The sequence below is a fragment of the Mesocricetus auratus genome, unplaced genomic scaffold (assembly GCF_017639785.1).
Source record: "Mesocricetus auratus isolate SY011 unplaced genomic scaffold, BCM_Maur_2.0 Super-Scaffold_100691, whole genome shotgun sequence".
Classification (NCBI taxonomy): Eukaryota; Metazoa; Chordata; class Mammalia; order Rodentia; family Cricetidae; genus Mesocricetus; species Mesocricetus auratus.
The window spans coordinates 20,507,767-20,516,491 of record NW_024429267.1 but is presented as its reverse complement, the minus strand read 5'-3'; the positions used below and the strand labels follow the sequence as shown (position 1 = coordinate 20,516,491).

At 39.4% G+C, this 8,725-nt stretch overlaps 1 pseudogene; it reads left to right on the top strand.

Annotated features, from left to right (window-relative positions):
- The first annotated feature begins 6,202 nt into the window (after positions 1-6,202).
- LOC101840547 lies at positions 6,203-7,426 on the top strand (annotated as a pseudogene).
- Positions 7,427-8,725: the final 1,299 nt, after the last annotated feature.

Below are 8,725 nucleotides of genomic sequence, written 5' to 3'. Positions count from 1 at the left end.
CTCCGCTGTCTGCATTCAGAATGGTTAAGACCTCCCAAGGGGGTCAATAAAATATAGCATATCAAGTTGAGGCAGGACCAAGCTCATCCCACTTGCATCAAGCCTGGGAAAGACATCCCACCACATGGAATAGGTTCCAAAGAGCCAGCTCATGTGACACAGACATGGCCTGATCCTACTGCTAGAAGACCCAGAAACAGATCAAGCTACCTACACTACTGTCACCCAGGTGCAGAGGGCCTAGGTCAGTACCATGCTGGCTACCTGTCAGTCCCGAGTTCATGATCTCCCACAAGCTCATGTCAATGGTCTCTGTGGGTTTCCTGTCACAATCTTAATGCCTTTGCCATATAATCCATCCTCCCTCTCTTTAACTGGACTCCTGGAGCTCAACCCAGTGCTCAGCTGTGGATCCTCTGTGTCTTCTTGTATTAGTTACTGGTTGAAGTCTCTATGATGATAATTAGGATGGATGGTCATCAATCTATTAAAAAGAAAGGTCAGGTCAGGCATCCTCTCCTCTGTTTCTTGGAGTCTTAGCTGTGTATATCCTTATGGGTTCCTGGGAGTTTCCCTGGCTCCAGATTTCTCCCTCCCCTCATTATGCCCACGTCTATCAATATATCTCTTTCATTACTCTCCCCCTCCATCCTGCCCTCACCTCTACCATTACAATCACTCATGTTACCATACCTCCATCCCCTCCCCACTACCCTCATCCCCAGTTTACGCAAGAGATATCATATACTTCCTTTTCCCAGAGGTATCCATACATCCCTCTTTAGGGTTGTCCTTGTTACTCAGCTTCTCTGCGGCTGAGGATTATAGCCTGGTTAAGCTTTGCTTTACATCTAATATCAACTTATGAGTGATTACACACCATGTTTGTCTTTCTGGGTCTGGGTTACCTCACTCGTGATGAGTTTTTCTAGATCCATCCATTTGCTTACAAACACAATGAGGTCAAATTTTAACTGCTGAGTAATACTCCATTGTATAGATGTACCACATCCTTGTTTTGATTTGCATTTCCCTGATCGCTAAGGATGTTGAAAAAATTTTAAGTGCATGTCGACCATTTGAGATTCTTCTCCTGACAATTCTCTGTTTAAATTTGAACCCCAGTTTTAATTGGATTATTTAGTATTGTCATGTCTAGTTCCTTGAGTTCTTTATACAATTTGGATATCAGTCCTCTGTCAGATGTGGAGTTGGTGAAGATCTTTTCCCATTCTGTAGGCTGTCATTTTTCCTTATTGACAGTGTCCTCTGTTTTACAGAAGCTTTTGATTTTCAGAAGGTCTTATTTATTAATTAATTCTTGAGTTCAGTGTCAGAGCTATTGGTGTTATATTCAGGAAGTAGTCTCCCATGCCAATGTATTCAAGGATACTTCCCACTTTCGCTTCTATTAGGTTCTACATCGAATTTTTTATCCACTTGTACTTGAGGTTTATGCAGGTTGATAGATACAGATCTATTTGCATTCTTCTACATGCCGACATTCAGTTTTGCTAGCACCATTTGTTGAAGATGCTTTCATTTTTTCATTGCATAATTTTTGTAAAAAATCAGGTGTTCGTAGGTGTGTAGATTTATGTCAGGGTATTTGATTCAATTCTATTGATCCATGTGTCTGTTTTGTGCTAATAAAAAGAAACACACCTTTAGGTGTCTGTATGTCCTCTTATTAAATTTTGAAAATCAATTTTACAGCAATCTCTCATATTTCTGACCATCAAATTTATATGGCAACAGTTTTATCACAGGAGTCAACACATAGAAGTGACTTTGTGACACAAATATAAAAGAAAATAATTTTTAAAAGTGTTGATTAAAATGTGTAGTATTTGTTTTTTTCCACTGAGTAGTACTCCTTTGTAGTTTTATCAAATTCTTCTATATTTATAACAAATAAAAGAAAACTCATCTCCCATAAGAGGACAGAGTAGTTAGAAGGGATAACACTTTGGTATAAGTTGTCTTAATACCAATGAGTTTTATGGTCTAACAAAATATATTTATTAGTCTAACAAAATGTATTTCTATTTATGTATTTGTTTTCTTTTCTAACTAAAGTGATTATTTACTAACAACCTTATTTCCTTCTATTTATTGTGATCATGGTACTCCTGAATTCCTACTAATTTGAACTGACTCCATTTTTATGAGTATCAATGAAAAATGCTAATGTCTTTAATTTATGACAACTAGCACTTAAGTTCAACTCATTTTAAAATCTCTCCATGTCCATATTTCCCAAATATTAAATACACCTTGCTTCACACTCCCTGAACTTGTTGGTCTGGCTTCTTTTAGTTTCTCCTTTATCAAAAATTATTTTTCTGTTTTTAAGTCTATTTTGTTTTCTTTTGCTCTAAAATCAGAGACAATTTACTCATTAACTTATACATATTTTGTTCTTTCAACAAACATGTTATTCAATATGTACCAGACATGTTGTAATACAAATTTTAGTGAGTCAATCTGACTTAAATCATTCAAGGAACTTCAAGTGTAGAGATGATGACAAAACATATACTGACACCAAATATAATAAAGTACTTACAGTAAATAAGATTCTCATACGTTGTTTTAAATGCTCACAGAGCCTAATGAAGTGTATGCTGATTAATTCATATTGATTTTAGAGAAGAGGATATGAGGAAAGCAAGGAATAGCCACAGGTCTGCCATTACAAAACATTTATAAATTCTATCTGAAATAAATACGCTAAAACAATTATTATAACAGGAATAATTAATCAGAGATTAATAGACAATAAAGAAGTGAGTTAAGCTAAGATGAAAGCATGAGTAAGCATTAGGGGGTGTCCAAACACAGAGAGACAATGATACAATGATGCCCAAGAGAGAGGAAGGAAAGCCCACAAAACCAGTCTGGGGTGGAAGGTTACCCTGAAGCCCAGGCGGTGGAAGAAGGCAGCATTTAGACATTTCTGAGGGCCCCAGAGTATAAAATTAGGTCAGGATAGATATAAAAAATCACAACTAAAGACAAATGGTGGACATAAAACAAATTGACTGTCTTGATACAGTTATAGAAATTGGGTATAGAAGTCTCAAGTAGAGAAGTAGTCATATACGAGATATTAATCAAAGTAAACCAATTTTTGTGCACAATTGTGTGATATTATTGGGAAAACAGAGTTCACTCTGCCACAGTTCTCCAATCCTTTAATATCTAGTGTGTAACCAGGGGAGGTGTTTCAGATCCTTGCACCCATCCTCTCAGACAACCATTGAGTCACTTATGTTTTATAGCATGCAATGTACTCTGCTCAATTTGAATCATAATAATATAGAGGTGGATCTCAGCAGGACTTGGAAAGAAAGCCACCGCTTCACTTTGTAACTGTTAGTAATGATTTTATTTCTAAAAGTAAAGAAATAAGGTGGAACCATGGGTCAGCTCCTCGGAAAATGTTCTGAGGTTTCCACAGTGACTGTTGACAAAACAACCACCTCAACAGAAGAGCAAAGCTCTTTGTTGATAAGAACTGAGATGCAGCTGTAAGGGTCAAATGAAGGTCAATCTCAGCTACACAATTGTGCTGTCATGAGGCTGTTTTGTTTTTCTTTCCAGCAAAGAATTGTATCCTATCTCTAAACTTATCTAACTGCCTGGTATGGATCCATGCATAGATGTATAATGGGAATCTTTGATATCTTGTTCAAAATGGATTCCTGATTTTTTTAATATGAATTGTTTCTCCAAAGTTCAATTTAAGATTTCTCTACTCCTCTGTTTGAGTAAGAATTGGGGATTCATTGCTGTTCTCTCTTCATTTTTTGTTAGTTTTACCTTTGAAATACATCCATAATTATCATCATTTTTTCCAGGTCTAAGTTAATATTTTATTTCACTTAGACAACTGGTGCAGCCCATGATTTCATCTCCTACTTCTGACCTTGCCTCATCTCCTAAGAGTGAAATAAATCCTTTAAGATGAAAGCCAGATAACCTTTGTCTTCTCAAAATCTTTCAAAAACATTACACTTTCTCCAAATAAAAAGCAAAATATATCCACTAAACAAGACCATAACCAAGCTTTCACTTCAACATCCCTCTGACTGTCTTGCTACCACTCCAAGTGCTTGCTGTTATTTTGGCATTTCTTTGGTGGTGTTCTCTTTAGACTGTTACAATTGTTTTAGGACTTAGTTACTGAGGAGATAAAGGAATCATAAAAGGTATACCTCTAAAGATGAACTGTTGTCTAAAATTATAAAAGTAGGAGTAATATAGATGGAGTAAACATATTCATGGTATGTTAAGAGGAGAAGGAGCATGAAATAAAATGAGAAAAAGACATAAGCCAGATTGTATGAGAGGATATATACATAAATTATAGTAATGTTAATGTATGATTCACGTCATATTTCTGGATAGGAAGTATTGATATGTAATAAGCTATGGTACTTAATGTCTTTATTATAGTATAATTCCCTCGAGAACTACAATTTTAAAGCTTGAATCAGTCTTTAGGCCTTCTTTTTCGCCCACCATCTGGTCAGTTAGATTCAGTGATATCACTTACATTTAACCTGCTTTATTTCTCATTTTCCCAGTTAAATTTAGATATACGTTTCTTGTCAAACAGTTTTGGTAATACTGGTGCTCACTAACTGTCTTAGTTAGGGTTTCTATTGCTGTGAAGAGACACCATGGCCACAACAACTCTTTTTTTTTTCTTTTGACATGGTTTTTTTCAAAAACAATCTTTTCTTAATTTACATACCAATCCCAGTTCCTACTCCCTCCCTTCCTCCTGCTCTCCCACATTCCTCTCACCCCACCCCATCCACTCCTCAGAGATTGTAAGGCTTCCCATGCAGAGTCAATGAAATCTGTCATATCTCTTGAGGCAGGGCCAAGGCCCTCCCCCTATACCTAGGCTGAGCAAGAGTTCCTTGCAGAGAATGGGCCCAAAAAGCCAATTCACCCACTAGGGATCAGTCCCGGTCTCACTGCCAATGGCCTCACAGACTGCCCAAGTCACGCAACTGTTAACCACATTCAGGGGGCCCAGTTAGGTTCCATGCAGGTTCCACAGGTATCAGTCTGGAGTCAGTGTGCTCCCACTAGCTCAGGTCAGCTGTCTCTGTGGGTGTTCCCAAAATGGTCTTGACCCCTTTGCTCATATTATCACCCCTCCCTCTCTTTGACTAGACTCTGGGAGCTTGGCCCAGTGCTTAACTGTGGATCTCCACATCTGCCACCAACAGTTTCACAGCAACTCTTATAAAGGCAATATTTAATTGAGTTGGTGGCTCACAGCTCAGAAATTCAGTTCATCATCATCATAGCAGGGAGCATGGTGGCATGCAAGCAGACATGGTGCTGGCTAGATCTTGACACAGTGACACACTTCCTTCAAAAAGGCCAGACCTATTCCAAAAAAGTCACAACTCCTAATACAGCCACTTCCTATGAGAATATGGAGGCCAATTCCATTCAAACCACTATATTAAGCTCCTGTGTCCTTAACCCAAATCATACTTCATTGCCTCTACTGGATATTTTCCCCTGAGAGCCCTTTAATTTTCTCCCCTCAAGCTCACCAAAACAAAGACAAAACTACTGACCTTAGCATTCATATGTCATCACTAAATATTCTCAAACTGTATGCATGAACCTCTCTACTGGTGTCACATGATCCAACAAAGCTCAACTAATACAACTTCCAATAAAACATACTACAACCACCTAGCCACATTCATTGAGTATACTTATGCTGTTTCTAGTGTTTTTCATAACATACTAAAGCCTTGTTTTCACTTCTGTCTGCTCAGTTATTGCATCCATTTCTTGAGATGCTTCTCAAATGGATCCTCAGGTCCAGTTGTGATTAGTTTAAAGTGAAGCAGTGGGTTGGGCAGGCTGAGTGTGTCATCTGGTTAGGAGCTGCATATACTGGGAGAGAAAGGAAGTAGACTTCTTGATAGGGGATTCCATTTTAGGTTAGAGAGAACCCTGGTGTCAGGGAAACCTCCAGGTATCCTAGCAATAGTGGAGAGGGTACATAAACTGGTTGACTACTGTAATTGTTGACTGCCCTAATTGTCATCAGAGAGCCTTTATCTTGTAACTGATGGAAGCAGATGCAGAAATGCGCATCCAAGCACTGGGCCAAGTGCTGGGAGTCCCCAAGAAATGGAGGATGGAGATTCGAAGGATCATGTCTTCGAGTCAGGATTTTTGATCCAGAGACATTGGCCCCTGATGGAATGGAGCCTGAAGGCATCATCAAGAGTAATTGGAATGAGACTGTGGATAGCTTTGATGACATGAATCTTCCATAATCAGGTGTTTTTGCCTATGATTCTGAGAAGCCCTCTGCCATCCAGCAGCGAGCCATTCTTCCTTGTATCAACAGTTATGATGTGATTGTTCAAGCCCAGTCTGGGATTGGGAAAACAGCTGCATTCGACATATTCATTTTGCAGCAGATTGAATTAGATCTGAAGGACACTCAGGCTTTGGTTCTGACACCCACTCGAGAGTTGGCTCAGCAGATTCAAAAGGGGGTCATGGCGTTGGGATACTACATGGGTGCCTTTTGTCATGCCTGTGTTGGAGGCACCAATGTGCATGCTGAGGTGCAGAAACTGCAGATGGAAGCTCCCCATATCATCTCAGGCACCCCTGGTTGGGTGTTCGATATGTTTAACCAAGATATCTGTCCCCCAAATACATCAAGATATTTGTATTGGATGAAGCAGATGAAATGTTAACCCATGGGTTCAAGGACCAAATATATGATATATTCCAAAAACTTAACAGTAACACACAGGCAGTTTTTTTGTCTGCTACAATGCCCTCTGATATCCTTGCGGTGACCAAGAATTTCATGAGAGACCCCATTCAGATTCTTGTCAAAAAAGAAGAGTTGACCCTGGAGGGTATCCGTCAATTCTACATCAATGTGGAGAGGAGTAAAAGCTTGACATATTGTGTGACTTGTATGAAACCCTGACTATCACCCAGGCAGTAATATATGTCAATACCAGAAGGAAGGTGGATTGGCTCACTGAGTAGATGCATGCCTGGGATTTCACTGTTTCTGCCATGCATGGAAATATGGACCAAAAGGAACGAGATGTGATCCTGAGGGAGCTCAGGTCTGGTTCTAGCAGAGTATTAATTACCACTGGCCTGTTGGCCAGAGGCATTGATGAGCAGCAGGTCTCCTTAGTCATCAGTTATGACCTTCCCACCAACAGGGAAAACTATATCCACAGAATTGGTCGCGGTGGTTGCTTTGGCCATAAAGGTGTGGCTATTAATATGGTGACAGAAGAAGACAAGAGGACTCTTCAAGACATTGAGACATTCTACAACACCTCCATTGAAGAAATGCCCCTCAATGTAGCTGACCTCATTTGAGGGGCTGTCCTGCTACCTGGCCCTAGTCAGGGTTCAGTCCTGGGAGGCTGAGGAACAGCTGGAGGGGGAGGAGGGAGCCAAGGGATGGACATCTTGGTTTTGGTTTGTTTTTGTTTTTGTTTTCTCTATCTTTGAATAAATGTCACTTTTTGAGGCAAAAGAAGGAACCGTGAACATTATAGATACCCTTTTCTTTGGGGTAGGTACTGCCCCAGGTGCTGTCTCCTTCCCCCACCCCCAAAACACTAATCCATCTTCCTAACTTAGTCACCTGATTCTAAAGTCTTTCCTACTACCTGAGCCAAGTCTCCAAACATGTCTTGCCTCATATGCTGGACCAAATCTACAGGGAGAGTCCCTGAATGAAGTTGTCCAGGTGAGGGGAGCAGGGGAGAGAAAATGATAGCCATTTTTACATTGTTTTGTATAGTATTTATTGATTCAGGAGACAAACGCAAAATTCTGAATAAAAGTACTTGGAAACTGAAAAAAAAAGGGAGGATGGGTTGTACAAGGCAGAGGGTCAACATCATGATGGTGGAACCCACAGAAACAGCTGATCTGAGCTCATGGAAACTCATGGGACTGTTCTAGGCCCTTTGCATGTGTGTGACAGTTGTGTAACTTAGTCTGTTTGTAAGGCTCCTAGCAGTGAGATCAGGACCTGCCCTGGCACTTAGCAGGTTTTTGGGAACCTGTTCCCCACACTGGATTAACTTGCTCTGTCTTGATGCAGGGGGAGGAGCTTTGTCCTGTCTCAAATTGATGTGCCATGCTTTGTTCAAGCCCATGGGAGCCCTGCTCCTTTCTGAATGGAGAATGAGAAGGAGTGGATGGGGAGGGTGGCAGATGGGGAAAGGGAGGGAAAACTGAGGTTGGTATGTAAAATAAATGAAAAAAGATGTTAATTAAATAAAAATTATAATTTTAGCTTTCAACTCCTGTAACTTTTGTTTCTCTGGCTATGTGGGATTCAAACTGCAATGTACTATTTTAATGATCAAAAGTATAGTAAGCACAAAATCACAATGTAGTAAGATTTCAAAATGAATGCAAGACTTTATTCTGACATTTCAATTATTATTGCTATTGATTTTTTTCTTGGTATGCCTCATATAAATCTAAAAGTTCCTTGAGATATTGGTAAGAACTTGCTCATTGTCTCAGGCCTTAATGTTATGATTACTGTGACATGGCTAAAAATATCAAGTCAATAGGTACATTTGAATTAGATTGATTATGACCATATGTCCTAGATCAAAATACTGAAATATGAATATATATGTATATGTGTACATATATATATATGTATTTA